The sequence below is a fragment of the Microtus oregoni genome, unplaced genomic scaffold, assembly GCF_018167655.1.
Source record: "Microtus oregoni isolate MIOR12 unplaced genomic scaffold, Mior012 000045F_ref0000178, whole genome shotgun sequence".
NCBI lineage: Eukaryota > Metazoa > Chordata > Mammalia > Rodentia > Cricetidae > Microtus > Microtus oregoni.
The window spans coordinates 16,624,550-16,643,633 of record NW_024543219.1 but is presented as its reverse complement, the minus strand read 5'-3'; the positions used below and the strand labels follow the sequence as shown (position 1 = coordinate 16,643,633).

Below are 19,084 nucleotides of genomic sequence, written 5' to 3'. Positions count from 1 at the left end.
TTCTGAAATTCCAGAATTGACAGAGACATCTCGTTGCCTGGACAGTCATGAAAATTTCTTCTGTAACTTTGAGGCATACCATTTTCAGACCACAGGCACATAGTATCTGGTAGACTTTTCCATGAAGCAGGAAATTTCCAAGACAGTTCCACGTATATTGGTAGTTTGTCAGTCACGGTCTTCTGTATCCTGCAGAATGTCTGGCAGACTTGTTCATGACACAGGCACCCAGAAAGACCATCTTACATTCTTCAGACAACTTCAGTAGTCATTTTTCTTTGGGTTCTGCAAGTCCAGTCAGGCAATTCAGGCAAGAGCAGTTTCTTGCCCTCATGATTAACAAACTCCATGAGGAGACTCTTTGATGTCCATCATCCTCTTAAAGTAGATTGGTGCTGCCAAGAGCAGATGTGTCATGAAAAGTTTTAAGTTTTTAAAACATTTTAAATGCCATATTCTGTTAGTCTTTGAAAGGTTTGAAGATTATCTATCTAACTGAAATATATCTCTATATATCTAGATAGCCTAACTAACATGATGACATTCTTGATCATTGAAGATGACTATTATTCGCCTATATTTCTTAATTATACACTACATTTTTAAATGAGCTGCACAAACACAACACTTTAATCAAGAGCATAAATGTACAAATAACAAAACTGACCTAAAATTTGTATCATTGAACAAAGATCTATACCAATGCAAAGTACCCGTCTCTGTAGAGTATCCCCCTATAAATGTAAACACCTTTATAAACAATCATTTAGGGAATTTGGATGTAGTTCTCTCCACTACTTCCTGCTTTTTGTTGGGTGAAGTAATTTTGAAGGGTGTTCACAGTAACTTTTTGGGGGATCTTGGTCCACCAAACCACATTAGTCTGGAAAGAATCCACAAGTTCTCATCCTCTGTGGAAACAAAAGAATCTCTTTTCCAAGACAACAAATCTTGAGACCCAAGTTTGAAGTCAAGATACCTTTAAAATATATATGTTGGTTTACCTTAGCAGTCTGTACAATGAAATAGCTCTGTGTAGTTAGCTCATTCACAGTCAAAAATTCAGAGAAAACACAGTAATATACATAATCCAAAATCTCTGTGTATATTCTATCTTTATGTGGCTTATTTTTATTACTCCTTTTATCTATGACTCTCTGTAGTCTATCTCCTTAAAAGCTTTTTATAACCATTTATTTCCTTTTGTAACTGAATATATTTTTTATTCCAACACTGTGACCCATTTAGAGTTCATTTTCATCTGAATTTGTCTTTATTGTGTATATGTAATCCTTTTCTTAAAATGCAAAGTGGTGTGTCTAGCCCTAAGGCTGCTTTGCCTTTTGGCTCCACCTAATCCAAATGGCAGAGATCCATTCAGTGCATCCGAGACTACCGGGTGGGAGCCATGCTCACAGCCTCAACTCTAGTAACCTGTTGGCCCATGTAGCCACCAAATAACTTGCAGCACACTGCTCACAAACCCTGTTCAAGTGCTTGGCCTCCTGAAAGGGCCAGAGATCATGCTGACAACACACACCAGGAAGCCTCCTTTCAGAAACCCCAGTATTTTTGCTACTACCAAATAAAGAAAACCTCTTATAAAGGAATCACAGTGCTCTCACTCCCCTCCAACAAACACAGCCCATCCAAAAAATGCCAGCTACCAAGAAGCCATTCTTATCTCTTTTCCTTTGTGTCTAGAATTCATTTTCAAGCTTCTCAGGTTTTACAAGGATGTAATCAGCCCCACATTGGCACAGCAGTCTGTTGTTGGAGGCTGCTTGTTCATTTTCAGACTGCCCAGACTTGAATTAATCACACAGAAACTATATTATTTGCAATACTATTTGGCCAATAGCATAAGTGTATTTTTGGTTAAATCTTAAATTAACCTATTTCTATTAATCTCAGAATTGCCATGGTGATGTAGCTTTCTGGTAAGTAAGGTTCTGGTATGTCTGTTCTGGGGACATCTAAATATCTTTTCCTTGACTCCACCCACCTCCTTTCTGTATATAGCTCATCAAGCCTGGCTTTGCACTGTTAAGCTATTGACAGAAAACATCTTCTTTATTAACCAATGGCAATAAAATATATTAAAAGCATACAGAGGGGAATCCCACATTAGATGTCCTCTTCTGCCATGATATTTCTTTCTATTATCTTTCTTTTTTCCTCCTTTCCTACCTCCATATCTCTCTCTCTCTCTCTCTCTCTCTCTCTCTCTCTCCCTTTGTGTGTATGTGTGTGTGTGATTGTGTGTTGCATGGTGATAGTAGTAGTAGTATAAGTATTTAGGTGATCTTGTGTGTCATGCATGTGTGCGATTGGCTAAAGGAGACTACTCTGTTTCTGATCAGTCTCTAAATTGAATCTGGGTTTCTAACTCTCCTGGGTGCTTTTACTGTTTTGTCTACCTAGCTGGCCAGCAAGCTATTTGGATCTTTCGTATGTGCCTAGAGATGTATGATGGTCTGTGACCCTCCACTAACAACACAGTCTTCTAATGAACTGGAGCTCAAGAGATTGGAGGAAAGTCTTCAGTTGCTGTGGAGGCAGAAGGAAATGCCCATGCAGGAAAAGGACTTGGCAGAAAAGCTACAGCATCACTTTGAATTCTCCCAGCTGAGGTAGGAACCCAGAATTGGGGAGGAAGTAGAGCCCAGAGGGTCCCTTTTACCTGGGATCTCTGTCTTTTATAGTCTTCTGCTCACATGTATGGTTTCCAACTAGAAACAGGGAAAAAATACCTATGAGAATTGTCCTGGTCCAATCAACAAGAAATTCTGTCCAGAAAACAATATATTTGATACTCAGTGTGTCTCCAGAATTGAGTCTCCCTTCCTCCCTTCTGAACTCTCTATGTTCTGAGCAGAAGTTTCTTGAACTGGCAGTGATCTGCCTGCTTCAGCTCCAAAGTAATGGAATTGAAATGTATGTACCACCACACCTGGCTGAAATAACACTTTTATTTAGGAACATCCCTTGTGGAGACGAGAATTCTACCTTTGAACTTTGTTTTCTGCAATATTACCCATTTCCTGTGCAAAGTGTTCTCTGAATAGAATAGGTTAAGAACTTTCCAGGATGACACAGGCAGATGCCTCAGCTGCAGGTAAGACCAGAACCTTCTCAGAGTATGCTGTTACAGATTCCGAAAGAGAGCCAGGATGGAGGTTACCAGCTCTAGTCCTAAGGAAATCGTAAATTTCTGCTTGGTTCCAGATCCCTGGCAGGACCAGGGTTATCAGGCACACATCTCAGGAAATGCTGCTCTAGCATGAGAGTCTCTATCCTGCATGATGTTCATGTTCAGTTGTTTCCTGGACATGAGAACTCAGCTAGCCTCATGACCTTGTTTAGCTTCCTAGATGGCAAGGCTTTATTATGGCTATCAATAAAATGATATAGTTGATCAGTAACTCATCATCAATAACAATTGTATTGCTCATATACTCTTGGACGTGGTATTAATAACCTGTTGCTATTTACAAAATGATTTTTCTGAACTTTAGGAGAATGTCCTATTCATTCAAGTAGAAAGACCACTATACAGTGTTTAAAATATGACATATTTAGGACTGAAAAAATGCTAGGCCTAGCTACTATGTGATCCTTTTCCTTTGAGGATAAAAAGAATGATATCACTTCAAAGACCAATGTTGATTGTTCAGGCCACGTACGGTGGTGGAAGGTGATAGCTAGACAGTTGAAATGCCATGTCTTCTCACGTGTGTTCTAATTGCTTTCATCTCCCACCACCTAGCTAGCTTAACCCCCAAAATAACCACACATATATGTATTAATTAAATTACTGCCTGGCCCATTATTTTTAGCCTCTTATTGGCTAACTCTAACATCTTGATCTAACCCATTTCTATTAATCTGCGTTCACCACGAGGTCATGGCTTACCTGGAAAGATTTAGCATGTCTGACCTGGAGGCTCCATGGCAGCTCTCCCTCCCTGCCTTTTTTTTCCCAGCATTCAGTTCTCTTTGGCCTGCCTATCTAAGGCTGCCCTATCCACAGGCCAAAGCAGCTTCTTTATTCAACCAATGAAAGCAAAACATAGACAGAAGAACCTCCTATACCATTTCCCCTTTCTCTGTTTAAACAAAAAAGAAAGGCTTTCTTTTTAACATAGTAAAATTACATATGACAAAACAGTTATCAAGCATGAATTACAATTACAATATTTAGATCTATTTTATCTTTTATAAAACAAAGAAAAACGATAACTATAACTATCTATTCTTCAACTCCATCAAAGACTCCAGAAGGATATAATATTACTTAAGTAAACAAGAAGTAAGCAACTTCTAAAACTCTGGAAATGACAGAAACATCTCGCTTCGTGGAATGTCACCCAAAGTTTTTCTGTATCATTGGAACATCCATCTTTGGCCTTGAGGTGTATAGTATCCATCAGACTTTTCTATGAAGCGGGAAATTTCAAAGACAGTTCAGTCACTTTCTTTTATATCTGCAGAATATCTTATAGACTCTTTCATGAAGCAGAAACCCCGAAGGACCATCTCAACTTTAGGCAAGTTTAACAGTCCTCTCTCTCTCTATTGGTTCTTAATTTTTTATTGAGAAAAAGAGAAAAAAAACCTTTCTGCCTCCTCCCAGCCTCCCATTGCCCTCCCCCTCCTCCCAACCTTCTCCCCCTACCCGCCTCCTCTCCCCCTCCCTCTCCAGTCCAAAGAGCAGTCAGGGTTCCCTGCCCTGTGGAAAGTCCAAGGTCCTCCCGGCTCCGTCCATGTCTAGGAAGGTGAACATCCAAACTGGCTAGGCTCCCACAGCCAGACCATGAAGTAGGATCAAAACCCAGTGCCATTGTCCTTGGCTTCTATCATCCCTCATTGTTCGCCATGTTCAGAGAGTCCGGTTTTATCCCATGCTTTTTCAGTCCCAGTCCAGCTGGCCTTGGTGAACTCCCAATAGCTCAGCCCCACTGTCTCAGTGGGTGGGTGCACCCCTCGTGGTCCTGACTTCCTTGCTCATGTTCTCCCTCCTTCTGCTCCTCATTGGGACCTTGGGAGCTCAGTCCGGTGCTCCAGTGTGGGTCTCTGTCTCTATCTCCATCCATCGCCAGATGAAGGTGCTATGGTGATATGCAAGATATTCGTCAGTATTGCTATAGGATAAGGTCATTTCAGGTTCCCTATCCTCAGCTGCCCAAGGAACTAACTGGGGACATCGCCTTGGGCTCCTGAGAGCCACTCTAGGTTTAAGTCTCTTGCCAACCCTAACGTGGCTCCCTTAACTAAGATTTGTGCTTCCCTGCTCCCCTATCCAACCTTCCTTTATCACAATCATCCTGTTTCCCCAAGTTTCCCCCATCCTCCCCTTCTCACTTTTCTCTCCCCATCTCCCCTTACCCCCATCCCCCCCACCCCCAAGATCCCAATTTTTTCCCAGGCAATTTTCTCTACTTCCCATAGCCAGGAGGATAACTATATGTTTTTCTTTGGGTTCACCATCTTATTTACCTTCTTTAGTATCACCAATTATAGACTCCGTGACCTTTATTTATGGCTAGAAACCAATTATGACTGAGTACATCCCATGTTCATCTTTTTGGGTCTGGGTTACCTCACTCAGGATAGTGTTTTCTATTTCCATCCATTTGCATGCAAAATTCGAGAAGTCATTGTTTTTTACCGCAGCGTAGTACTCTAATGTGTATATATTCCACACTTTCTTCATCCATTCTTCCATTGAAGGGCATCTAGGTTGTATCCAGGTTATGGCTATTACAAATAATACTGCTATGACCATAGTTGAACAAATGCTTTTGTCATATGATAGGGCATCTCTTGGGTATATTCCCAAGAGTGGTATTGCTGGGTAAGGGATAGGTTGATCCCGATTTTCCTGAGAAACTGCCACACTGATTTCCAAAGTGGTTACACAAGTTTGCATTCCCACCAGCAATGGATGAGTGTAACTCTTCCTCCACAACCTCTCCAGCAAAGGCTATCATTGGTGTTTTTTATTTTAGCCATTCTGACAGGTGTAAGATGATATCTCAATGTTGCTTTTATTTGCATTTCCCTGATTGCTAAGGAGGTTGAGCATGACCTTAAGTGTCTTTTGGCGATTTGAACTTCTTCTGTTGAGAATTCTCTGTTCAGTTCAGTGCCCCATTTTTAATTGGGTTAATTAGAGTTTTAAAGTCTAGTTTCTTGAGTTCTTTATATATTTTGGAGATCAGACCTTTGTCTGTTGCAGGGTTGGTGAAGATCTTCTTTCAGTCAGTAGGTTGCCTTTTTGTCATAGTGACAGTGCCCTTTGCTTTACAGAAGCTTCTCAGTTTTAGTAGGTCCCATTTATTCAATGTTGCCCTTAATGTCTGTGCCGCTGGACTTATACATAGGAAGCGATCTACTGTGCCCATCTGTTGTAGGGTCCTTCCCACTTTCTCTTCTATCAGGCTCAGTGTATTCGGACTGATATTGAGGTCTTTGATCCATTTTGACTTGAGTTTTGTGTATGATGGGTATATTTTCATTCTTCTACAGGTTGACATCCAGGTGTGCCAGCACGATTTGTTGAAGATGCTTTCTTTCTTCCATTGTATACTTTTAGCTCCTTTATCGAATATGAGGTGTTCATAGGTTTGTGGGTTAAAATCAGGGTCTTCTATACGATTCCATTGGTCGACTTCTCTGTTTTTATGCCAATACCAAGGTGTTTTCATTACTGTAACTCTGTAATAGAGTTTGAAGTCAGGGATGGTAATGCCTCCAGAAGTTCCTTTATTGTATAAGATTGTTTTGGCTATCCTGGGTTGTTTGTTTTTCCATATAAAGTTGATTATTGTCCTCTCAAGATCAGTGAAGAACTTTGATGGGACCTTGATGGGCATTGTATTCAATCTATAAATTGCCTTTGGTAGAATTGCCATTTTTACTATGTTGATCCTCCCAATCCAAGAGCAAGGGAGATCCTTCCATTTTCTGGTATCCTCTTCAATTTCTTTCTCCAATGCCTTAAAGTTCTTGTCAAATAGATCTTTCACTTCCTTGGTTAGATTTACCCCAAGATATTTTATGCTGTTTGTGGCTATCGTGAATGGTGAAGTTTCTCTGATTTCCCTCTCTGCTTCCATATCCTTTGTGTATAAGAGGGCAACTGATTTTTTGGAGTTGATCTTGTATCCTGCCACATTACTAAAGGTGTTTATCAGCTGTAAGAGTTCTTTGGTGGAGTTTTTGGGGTCGCTTATGTACACTATCATATCATCTGCAAATAATCAAAGTTTAACTTCTTCCTTTCCAATTCAAATCTCCTTAATTCCCTTTTGTTGTCTTATTGCTATTGCTAGAACTTCAAGAACTATATTGAAGAGGTATGGAGAGAGTGAACAGCCTTGTCGTGTTCCTGAGTTAAGCGGGATGGCTTTGAGTTTCTCTCCGTTTAATTTGATGTTAGCTGTCGGCTTGCTGTAAATAGCTTTTATTATTTTTAGGTATGACCTTTGTATCCCTAATCTCTCCAAGACCTTTATCATAAAGGGGTGTTGAATTTTGTCGAATGCTTTTTCAGCATCTAATGAAAGGATCATATGGTTTTTTTTCTTTCAGTTTATTTATATGATGCATTACATTGATAGATTTTTGTATATTGAACCAGCCCTACCTCTCTGGGATGAAGCCTACTTGATCATAATGGATAATTTTTCTAATGTGTTCTTGGATTCGGTTTGCCAGTATTTTGTTGAGGACTTTTGCGTAGATGTTCATGAGTGAGATTGGACCGTAATTCTCTTTCTTGGTTGAGTCTTTGTGTGGTTTTGTTATCAGAGTGACTGTAGCTTCATCAAAGGAATTTGGCAATGACTCTTCTGTTTCTATATTGTGAAATACATTAAGGAGTATAGGTATCAGGTCTTCTTGGAGTTCCGGTAAATTCTGCATTGAAACCATCTGGTCCTGGGCTTTTATTGGTAGGGAGGTTTTTGATAACAGCTTCTAATTCTACGTGACTAACAGGTCTATTTAGATTGTTCACCTGGTCCTGATTTAACTTTGGTATATGGTATTTATCTTAAAAAGTGTCCATTTCTTTTACATTTTCCAATTTTGTGGCATACAGGCTTTTGTAGTAAGATCTAATGATTCTCTGAATTTCCTCTGTGTCTGTGGTTATGTCCCCCTTTTCATTTCTGATCTTATTTATTTGCATATTCTCTCTCTGCCGTTTGATTAGTTTCTATAGGAGTTTATCAATCTTGTTGATTTTTTCCAGGAACCAGCTTTTTGTTTCATTGATTCTTTGGATTGTTTTCTGTGTTTCTATTTTGTTGATTTCAGCCCTCAGTTTGATTATTTCCAGTCTTCTACTACTCCTAGGTGAGTCTGCTTCTTTTTTTTCTAGAGCTTTCAGGTGGGCTGTTAAGTCTCCAATGTGTGCTTTCTCTGTTTTCTTTAAGTGGGCACTTTCCTCTTAGGACTGCTTTCATAGTGTCCCATAAGTTTGAGTAGGTTGTATCTTTATTTTCTTTGAATTCCAGGAAGACTTTAATTTCTTTCTTTATTTCTTCCTTAATCCAGGTATGGTTCAGTACTTTACTGTTCAGTTTCCATGAGTTTGTAGGCTTTCTTGGGGTAGCAATGTTGTTGAATTCTAACTTTAATCCATGGTGATCTGATAAGACACAGGTGGTTACTAATATTTTTTGTAACTGTGGAAGTTTGCTTTGTTACCGAGTATGTGGTCAATTTTCAAGAAGGTTCCATGAGCTGCAGAGAAGAAGGTATATTCTTTCCTATTTGGGTGGAATACTCTATAAATGTATGTTAAGTCCAATTGATTCATTACCTCCATTAATTCTCTAATTTCTCTGTTAGGTTTCTGTCTGATTGACCTGTCCATTGGTGAGAGAGGAGTGTTGAAGTCTCCTACTATTAGTGTGTGCGGTTTGATGGCTGCCTTGAGTTTTAGTAATGTTTCTTTTACGTACGTGGGTGCTTTTATATTAGGGGCATAGATATTCAGCATTGAGACTTCATCCTGATGAATTGTTCCTGTTATGAGTATAAAATGTCCCTCTCCATCTCTTCTGATTGATTTAAGTTTGAAGTCAACTTTGTTAGAAATTAGTATGGCCACACCTGCTTGTTTCTTAAGTCCATTTGCTTGATAAACCTCTTCCCAGCCCTTTACTCTGAGTAGATGTCTGTCTTTGTGGTTGAGGTGTGTTTCTTGTAAATAGCAGATTGTTGATTTTCTGTGTCATTGGAACATCCATCTTCGGCCTTTAGGTGCATAATATCCATCAGACTTTTCCATGAAGCAGGAAATTTCAAAGACAGTTCAGTCACTTTCTTTTGTATCCTGCAGAATGTCTTGCAGACTATCATGAAGCAGAAACCCCGAAGGACCATCTCAACTTTAGGCAAGTTTAACAGTCCTCTCTCTATATCGGTTCTTCATGTCCAGTTTATGCAACAGTCCAGGCACAAGCAGTTTCTTGCCCACATTGCAAGCAAACTCCATAAGGAGCCTTTTTGATGCCCGTCTTCCTCAGAAAGTAGCTTGGTGCTGCCAGGAGCAGATGTGTCTTATTTTCATGAAAAGCCCTAAGTTTTTTTAAAACATTTTAATGCCATATTCTGTAATCTTTGAAAGATATGAAGAATGCATATCTAACTGAAATACATCTCTATATCCAGAAAATCTAACATGACTACAAGCTTGACTATTATTGAAGATTATCCATTAACAACCTATACTTCCTAATTGTACATTACATTTTTAAATGAACTACACAATCACAATACCCTAATCAAGATCAAAAATACATATACATACAACAAAATTGACCTTAAATTTCTCTCATTAAACCAAGATCTGTACCAAAGCAAATTATTCATATCTATATCATATCTTCCTTTAAATGTAAACAAACTGTTCTAAACAATATCTGGGTATATGGGTACAGCTATTTCTCTCCAAACTGCTTTGTGCTGTATGGGGGAACTGTTAATCTGGTCTTCTATGGTATATCCTGTGCGCTAGGTTTATCTCAGTCTGAAGTTGACTGAAGTAATTTTTTGAGGGTGTTCACAGCAACCTTTCAGGAGGGTGTGGTCTATCATACCATATTGGTCTAGAAGCAATCCACAGGTCTCATCCACTGTGAAAACAAAAGAACCGTTTTTCCAAAGCATCATATCCCTAGACCAAAATTTTGGAAGTCATAATATCTTTAAAACATATATGCTGGTTTAGCTTAGCAGACCACACAATGAAATGTCTCTCTGTATTTAGCTCCTTCACAGTCAAAACATTTAAAGAAAGCAAAATAATATAGATAATCTAGACTCTCTGTGAATTTTACATTTTTATGTGGCTTGTTTTTCTTTATGTCTTTACTCTGTCTCTTCAAAGACTTTACCCTTTTTCTAAAAGCATTATTTTATGACTATATACTATTTATTTCTTTTCTTTTTTAAGCCTAATACGTACCTTTATTCAACGGTGTGACCCATTTAGAGGTCTCTTATGTCTGAATCTGTCCTACTGTGAATCTGTAATTCTTAACTATCCAGGAGTACTTACTAAAATGCGAAGCACTACTTAAAAACTCAGTTGTGCCATATAGGGGTAATAAGGTACCACCTGTTTCCTGCCCAGTCTTAACTTGAACCATGCTGTTATTATGATAATTATGATAGTTCCTGCCTGAGATCAGCCCAGTTCAGCATAGTGGAGCCGCCTCTGAGTCACACACAGTTCCAGGCACATAGCAGTCCACATTGCCATCAAGCAAGCCATAGCACTTTACTCACAAAACCCCATCCAAAATCTCTGTCTTTCGCAAGAGACAGAGGTTGCGCTAGGAGCATAGCCCAGAAAGCCAGCGTATTAAAACTGTGTAGCTTTTTTTTCCTACATCTGAATCCAGAAAATCACTCTTTGGCATGTTGCCAGCAAAGAGCAAAAAGCTATGTGTAAGTCTGTTTTTTTTCTGTGTGTCTAGAATTTTTTTAAAGACCTCTCAGGTTTTACGTGATGTTCATTGGCCACATTGGGCAGCCACTGTGTTGAAGGAGGAGTGGGTCGTGAGCCACCGCCCAGCTAGCTTAACCCCTGAAGTAACCATGCCAAAATTGTATTAATTAAATTACTGCCTAGCACATTAATTCTAGCCTCTTATTGGCTACCTCTCACATCTTGATGCAACCCATTTCTAATCATCTGTGTTCTCAACGAGGTTGTGGCTTACTAGGAAAGATTCAGCATGTCTGACCTGGAGGCTCCATGGCAGGTCTCCCTGCCTTCCATCTTTCTCCCAGCATACAGTTTTCTTTTGCATGAAATCTAAGTGCTGCCCTATCTAAAGGCCAAGGCAGTTTCTTTATTCAACCAATGAAAGCAACATATAGACAGTAGAACCTCCTACACATCACTCCCAGGTCCAAGAATCTTCAGGTTGGGCTTGATCAGGCTACAGCCCAGACTGAGGGCCACTTTCAGAAGGAGCTGCTAGTGTAATAACCACCAGTTTATCCCCATTTCCAGAAGCTACTCAATTTTGGGAATGCATTTTGTTCTTCAAATTTGGTTTCCTTTGTGTAATAGGCCTTGATTATGTCTAGCCAGTGATCCAGCATGGCTGCTTCTGGGTCTTGACTCCTTTTCCCCCTTGACAACACTGTTGTAGGAACTGAGGAAGCCAAAGGAACCCATAGACATCTTGAAAACATCTTATTTTTACCCTAGGATCTAGGCCTCTTCATAAACAGGCACCCCTTCGTGACTGGGAACTCACAAGGAGGAAAATGCCTTCTCACCCTTGGGGAGAACATGACATATAAAGCCCCAAAGATGAGTGGCTGTTTTCATTTTGAAAATTCTGTTACAATTGGTGACTGTCTTCCTCTTAGGTCTCCAAGGCAAAGCATATGTTGTTGCTCTGTGCTGTTCAATCTGCAGAGAGAGAATGCGACTTATGTTCATTTTCTTTGGTTTTTGGTTTAGGGTTTTGTTTTGTTGTTATATTGATTTAATTTGTTCTTTTTCTTGCTTTTCCCAATTTGCTAAGGTTTTTCACTGTTTATATTGACTGCCCATTTAAAGCCCCTTTTGAGAAAAAAAAATCTATGTCCATGAATAAAAAAGCAATTACAGCTTTTCACACTTAAGTCCAGCTTCTTTAGTCAGGTGTGGTGTCAAACTCCTAGAACCCCGAACTCACGGGCACAGATGCAGCTACACAAGATTCAGCCAGTTCAGAGCTGAGGAAGTTACACTGGATATAAACATGCATGGCTATGTGCAGGATGCCTAAGGAAAATGAAAGAGCTGTGAGGTTCAGGACAAAGCACCAGGGAGACTCAGACTGCTAGAATCTGTATGGTACAACAGTATCAGTGTGCATTAGGAAGATGAAGTTTCAGAATGTTTATATCCTTAGGAATGAAATGATTGCAGATGAGGAAAAGCCTTGGCCCAGGTATACTTAAGATGTTTCTGCAAATGAAGGAGTTTGGGACACCACTCTAGCTAAGGATGCACAGGGGAGGGCTTCAGAAAAGAACTGAAGCAAATCCAGAGCTTGTGGACCTCCAGAAGGAGTCCACGAGTGTAACCAATGCTTGTCCTGATGGACCATCTAGGCCACTTTAGTGGACATGACTCAGGTGAATTCAACAGTCTTTGAGACAAAGCCTGTAACATGTTAATCGTTGATCTTGGCGAGAACATGACATATAGTATAAAACCCCAAAGAGGCATGGCTCTTCTCATCTTGAAAAGGTTGTAACAATCAGTGACTGTGTTGCTTCCACCTGTCCAAGGTCAGCCGCAGGCTCTAGGTCTGTGCTGCTCAATCTGCAGTGAGAGAATCCTGCCAGCTCAATTTTTGTTTGTCATTTTGTTTAGGTTTTTATTTTGGTTGTTTAGGTTTTACTTTTGTTATTTTGATTTTATTTGCTCTTGTTTTTCATAATTTGCTAAGGGTATCATTCACTGATTGCCCATTAAAAGCTTCATTTGAGAAAAATGTGGTGTTTATTAATAAAATATAAAGTGATTTCAAATTTTTTCACACTTAAGAGCAGTTTGTTTTTTCTGGAATTGTGCTACTCTGCTGTAACCCCAGAACTCACAAACAGACATGGATCCCTACATGTTCCAGGCAGCATCAGCTGCATAGAGACTTCCCAGTCAGTCAGAGCTACACAGGTTATTGGTGTCTTGGTTGTGGATAGCCTGGCTTGCTCCCTGGATACACACTTTATGAGGAAATCAGTATTCATATGTATCCATCACCAATGATAAGCACACAACGTAGATAATGACCTTCCAAGTCACTTAGGGCAGCAGCGTTTGTCTAGATGCTGTTGTCCTTGCCCATGCATTTGATGTACTTTTTTTATTTTTAGATTTATTTATTTTTTATTTTATGTGAATGGATGTTTTTCTTATTGTACATTTGTGCGCATGTGATGAACAGTTGATTCTGCCCCTTGCCATTGGAGATGTCAGAGTATATTGAGGAGAGGTTTCTTCTAGGTGACTGTTTCATGATTGTAGAACTCCTGGGAGCAGATCCAATTTCTGAGACTGGAAGTCAATCAGAGAGTTCAAATGTGGAAGGAAGCAAGCCTGTGGGTCCCCAGACAGGAACTGACAACCTCAGGCATTTACAAACTCAGCAGGCAAAGAATTATAGTAGAGGCTTTGGCTACTCTCTGCCATAGGTCAACTCCTATTTCTGAGATGACCCTGACACAGAAAGAGCCATCATCTATAGATACACTGATAACTATGCAAGACTTGGGTTAGGCCACACTGCTAAGTTATTACTATATTTATTGGGTCTCTTTGTCTGTTTTAATACCTTGTTGGATCTTGGGACAGCTATAGCTTACTCACTTGTGTGTCCTCAGCAGAGTGGCTGCTTTGGTAAATGCTGCCAGATGGGTATTATCCTGGCTTCTTCTACTGGCATTTGTGTAGGTAGATGGCAATTTCTTGTCAGCCTTCCTCAGTCTAAACTACCCTTATTTCATAGAGTAGACTGTGGACTTCTTTTTTATCTCCCAGATAACTAAATACTTCCTGTCTTGAAAGCATTCTCTCAACCAGTGTTGGGATGAACAAATTGACAGCTGACTACCCTTATCCAGCCTGCCCTGTAATTGTTGTAGAAGATGAGTTTAGACCTGGGATGTAACCCAGTGGTAGAATAGTCACAGTGTGGCTCCAGGCAAGTGACTTCACCTGTCTGAGCGTCCAGTTATCCACCTAGCAAATGGTAATTCTATTAGTGCCTCCTTCTGAAAGCTGTTATGATCAGTACATGGACAAGGCAGTGCTCAGCACAGAGGCTGGTATCATGATGTCCCTCCTTGCCAGTGCTAGTGAGAGATGACTAAGTGCCTAGTGCTGAAGGACTTTCTGCAGCTTTCTTACTAGCTGGAACAAAAAGAAACAGGAATTTCCTCCAGAAAGGTGACCAGGTAGACAGACAATGGGAGGGAAGGGTATCCACAGCAGCCCCAAGACAGCTAAGGCAAAGGCTCTGTGGCCACAGACTTTGAATCCACATGCAGGAGCTTTAGAAATTAAAGCAAGGGAAAAACGGGGTCTCAGTAAAGGCAATACTGAAACTCCTGGCAATTCTTTTGCTTCGCCCTCCCTAGTAATGAGATTAGAGACAGATACTAATGCACCCAGCTAAGACAAGTGTTTGTGTTACTATCATAATGACTCCCAATGGCTTCAACCTCTAATTGGGATGCTAGTGAAAGTGGGGACCAGCTGGATCTAGAGACAGGAGTCATGATGATAGTAAATGAGATCTAGAGGAGATGGGGACAAAGCCAAATCTTAAGGAATCTGAGCCACCAAGAGATGAAGCCACAGACTGGTAGATTTCAGTAGCAAGTGGGTTTGGGAGAGACTCAGGAACCAGTGCAAACTGTCATCTTGCAGCCCCAATCTCTGACCAAAGGCCTCATTCCACACATCCATTTTGGTCTCAGATAGTCAGCCGCATGCTCATGTATCCCAGCTTTTGTGTCAGGGGTACTCCCATTATTCCATCTGAGCATCTTCTGTTCTTCCAGGTCTAACACAACTTTCTAAACCATGCTCTGAGTCTCTTGGTTATAGTCCAAAAGCCAGTGCAGGGAGTGAATCAGCACAAAATATACCCATCAGTCAGAGGTGCCAACCATAGGGTATAGGGCCATAGCTAGACAAGACATAAACCTAGACCCCCAGTACTGGGAGATCGAGACAGAAGTCTGAGGAACTTTAGGCAATTATAAACACATCCACCACCAGGAGGAAAACAAAGTCCTTCCCATTGTGTTACCCTTCAAAACCACAGAAAGGGATCCAAGGCAGATGGACCTGTGTACAGTCCAAATCACGTCAGAGGTCTCTGTTCTTGCTTCCAGAGGTGACATCCCAGTTCTCTGTCTCTTGAGTTGGGTTCTTAAAGAGGATATGGGCCTGTCTGAGCCTCAGCTTCTACATCTGTGACATTCCTGGACGATCACCAAAACAGCAGCATTATATGTCCTGGAACCACCCTTTTACTTTTTGCCTGGAAGAAGCCACCTCCATGGCATAGCCCTGTGAGACCTACACAGGGACCCAGGAAATCCCATGCAAACTCTAGTGGGAACTCAGAAAATGCTAATACTGACAGAAGCAAGGCCTTCCTTCTGTCCTGTGTGCCCAAACTGGGTTCTGGCACCCTTGGCACCCCTCAGCAAAGCTTCTGGAGAACCTACTACTGAGCTTTCAGTTCTCAGGATGGTAAGAGTCCCTGCAACCACAACAGGACTTCCCTGCTCTGCAATGGGAATTGACCACAAAGTTCTTGGCTGAAGCAATCATGCTTCCCTACTGACTCTGACTGTGAATTTGCCACTCCATTCGACTCTCAGAAGCAGGGGAAATTGTGGCCCATGGTGGGGTCTTCGATTTGATTCCGTTGGTCAATATCTCTGTTTTTATGCAAATGCCAAGCTGTTTTCATTACTGTAGCTCTGTAATAGACTTTGAAGTCAGGGATGGTATTTCCTCTGGGAGTATTTTTATTGTATAGGATTGGTTTTGCTATCCTGGGTTTTTTGTTTCTCCATATAAAGTTTATTATTGTTCTCTCTAGGTCTGTGAAGAATTTTGTTGGGATTTTGATGGGGATTGCATTGAATCTATAGATTGCTTTTGGTATATTGCCATTTTTACTGTGTTGATACTACCAATCCAAGAGCATGGGAGATGCTTCCATTTTTTTTGGTATCCTCTTCAATTTCTTTCTTCAAAGACTCAAAGTTCTTGTCAAATAGATCTTGCACATCCTTGGTTAGAGTTACCCCAAGACACTTTATGCTATTTGTGGCTATTGTGAAAGGTGATGTTTCTCTGATTTCACTCTCTGCTTCTTTGTTCTTTGTGTATAGGAAGGCTACTGATTTTTTGGAGTTGATCTTGTATCCAGCCACATTACTAAAAGTGTTTATCAGCTGTAGGAGTTCTTTGGTAGAGTTTTTCGGGTCACTTTTGTACAGTATCATATCATCTGCAAATAATGAAAGTTTGACTTCTTCCTTTCTGATTCGAATTTTCTTGATATCTTTATGTTGTCTTGTTGCTATTGCTAGAACTTCAAGCACTATATTGAAAAGATATGGAGAGAGTGGACAGCCTTGTCTTGTTTCTGATTTTAGTGGAATGGCTTTAAGTTTCTCTCCATGTAATTTGATGTTAGTTGTCGGTTTGCTCTATATTGCTTTTATTATATTTAGGTATGAACCTTGTATCCTAGTATCTCCAAGACATTTATCATAAAGGGGTGTTGATTTTTTTCAAATGCTTTTTCAGTGTCTAATGAAATATTCATATGTTTTTTTCCTTCAGTTTATTTATGTTATAGATTGCATTGATAGATTTTCGTATGTTGAACCAGCCCTGCATCTCTGGGATGAAGCCTACGTGATCATAATGGATAATTTTGTGGATGTGTTCTTGGATTCGGTTTGCCAGTATTTTATTGAGAATTTTTGCATTGATGTTCATTAGTGTGATTGGTCTGTAATTCTCTTTCTTGGTTGTATCTTTGTGTGGTTTTGGAATTAGGGTAACTGTAGCTTCATAAAAGGGGTTGGCAATGACTCTTCTGTTTCTATTATGTGAAACACATTAAGGAGTATAGGTATTAGCTCTTCTTGGAAGGTCTGGTATTGTTGAAATAGGAGCGGCGGGGCTGCGTCCCCAGCATCCAGCCGCCCACATGGCTAGCTTATGCCCGAAATAATTACATGGAAACTATATTCTTTTAAACATTGCCTGGCCCATTAGTTTTAGCCTCTTAACCCATTTTTAATAATCTATGTAGCATCATGAGGTGCGCTTACCAGGAAAGATCTTAACCTGCATCTGTCTGGAATGGGAGAACCATGGCGACTGCCTTGACTCAGCTTCTTTCTCCCAGCATTCTGTTCTGTCTACTCCGCCTACCTAATTTTATGTCCTATTAAAGGGCCAAGGCAGTCTCTTTATCCATTAACCTATATTTCCTAATTATACATTACATTTTAAAAATGAACTACACAATCATGATACCTTAGTCAATATCAGAAATACATATAACAAAATTGACCTTAAAATCCATACCAATGCAAATTATTCATACCTATATCATTTCCCCCTTTAAATGTAAAAGAACATTTATAAACAATATTTGGGAACATTGGTGCAGTTTTTTCTCTCCAAACTGCTTCCTGCTGAATGGGGGTGCTGTTATTCAGGTCTTTTATGGGATAACCTGTCAGCTAGGTTCATCTTAGTCGGCAGTTGAGCAAAGTAATTTTTTGAGGGTGTTCACAGCAACCTTTCAGGAGGGCGAAGTCTCTCATACCATATTGGAATAGAAGAAATCCATAGAGTCTCATCCTCTGTGAAAACAAAAGAAGGACTTTTCCAAAGCATCATAACCTTAGATCCAAATTCTGAAGTCAAGCTACCTTTAGAACATATGTGCAGGTTCAGCTTAGCAACCCATATAATGAAATGTCTCTCTGTACTTAGCTCCTTCACAGTCAAAAATTTTAAAGAAAACACAATAATACAAAGAATCCAGACTCTCTTTGAATTTTCCATGTTTACCTGGCTTATTTTTACTCTATCACTTTACTTTATTCTGTCTCTTTAAAGACTTTACCTTTTTTTTTAACATTAACTTTATTCTTTATATTCGTTTTCTTCTCTCTCCCAAGCCTACGTACATTCATCCAACACTGTGATCCATAAAGGTCTTTTATGTCTGAAATCTGTTCTATTGTTAATCTGCATTTTTTTTTTTTTTTTTTGGTTTTTCGAGACAGGGTTTTCTCTGTGGCTTTGGAGCCTGTCCTGGAACTAGCTCTGTAGACCAGGCTGGTCTCGAACTCACAGAGATCCGCCTGCCTCTGCCTCCCGAGTGCTGGGATTAAAGGCGTGCGCCACCAACGCCCGGCTGCAATTTTTTTTACTATCCAGGAGCACTTTGTTTTGCACCTTTAAATCACTAAGCGCTTAAGAATCTAAGCTGTGACAATTCCTAGGTCAAAAACAGGTACTGCCTGCTTGCCCCACCCAGTCCAACATGGCGGAGCCTCTCGTGCCTCTGATCCTTGCACATTGCACCAGTAGTGTGGTGGAGCTGCTTGTGCCTCTGAGCCACAGCACACAATGACTTCCTTTTAGGCACACAGTGAGTCTAGTTGCCATCAAACAAATCGTAGCACTTTACTCCAAATGCTCCGTTCAAAAGCTCTGTCTCCCGCAGGAGCCAGACAGAGATCGCAATGGCGGCACAGCCCAGAAAGCCGGCATTTTAAAGCAGCCAGTTTTTTCCTGCTGCTGAGTCAGGAAAATTTCAAAATGGAGGATGTACCATTTTGTGCTAGCTCTGGGGCCACCAGGTAGGAGTGGCACTCAGCACTTTGATTCTAAGACAGAGCGTGCAGCACAGAAATTCTTTTCATCCAAGTTACAGCCAAATCTGACAGGCAGAGCACTGCGCAGTCTGAAAACACGTCTCTGTATAGCTGCAGGAATCTG

General features: G+C 40.4%; 1 protein-coding gene across 1 annotated transcript in view; it reads left to right on the top strand.

Moving 5' to 3' along the window:
- LOC121435121 overlaps window positions 1-19,084 on the top strand; it is a 90,078-nt gene that overhangs the window by 10,849 nt on the left and 60,145 nt on the right. The window contains exon 5 of the mRNA XM_041634213.1: window positions 2,425-2,633. The gene's annotated coding sequence lies outside the window, so the exon portion shown is untranslated. The remainder of the gene's footprint in view (window positions 1-2,424; window positions 2,634-19,084) is intronic.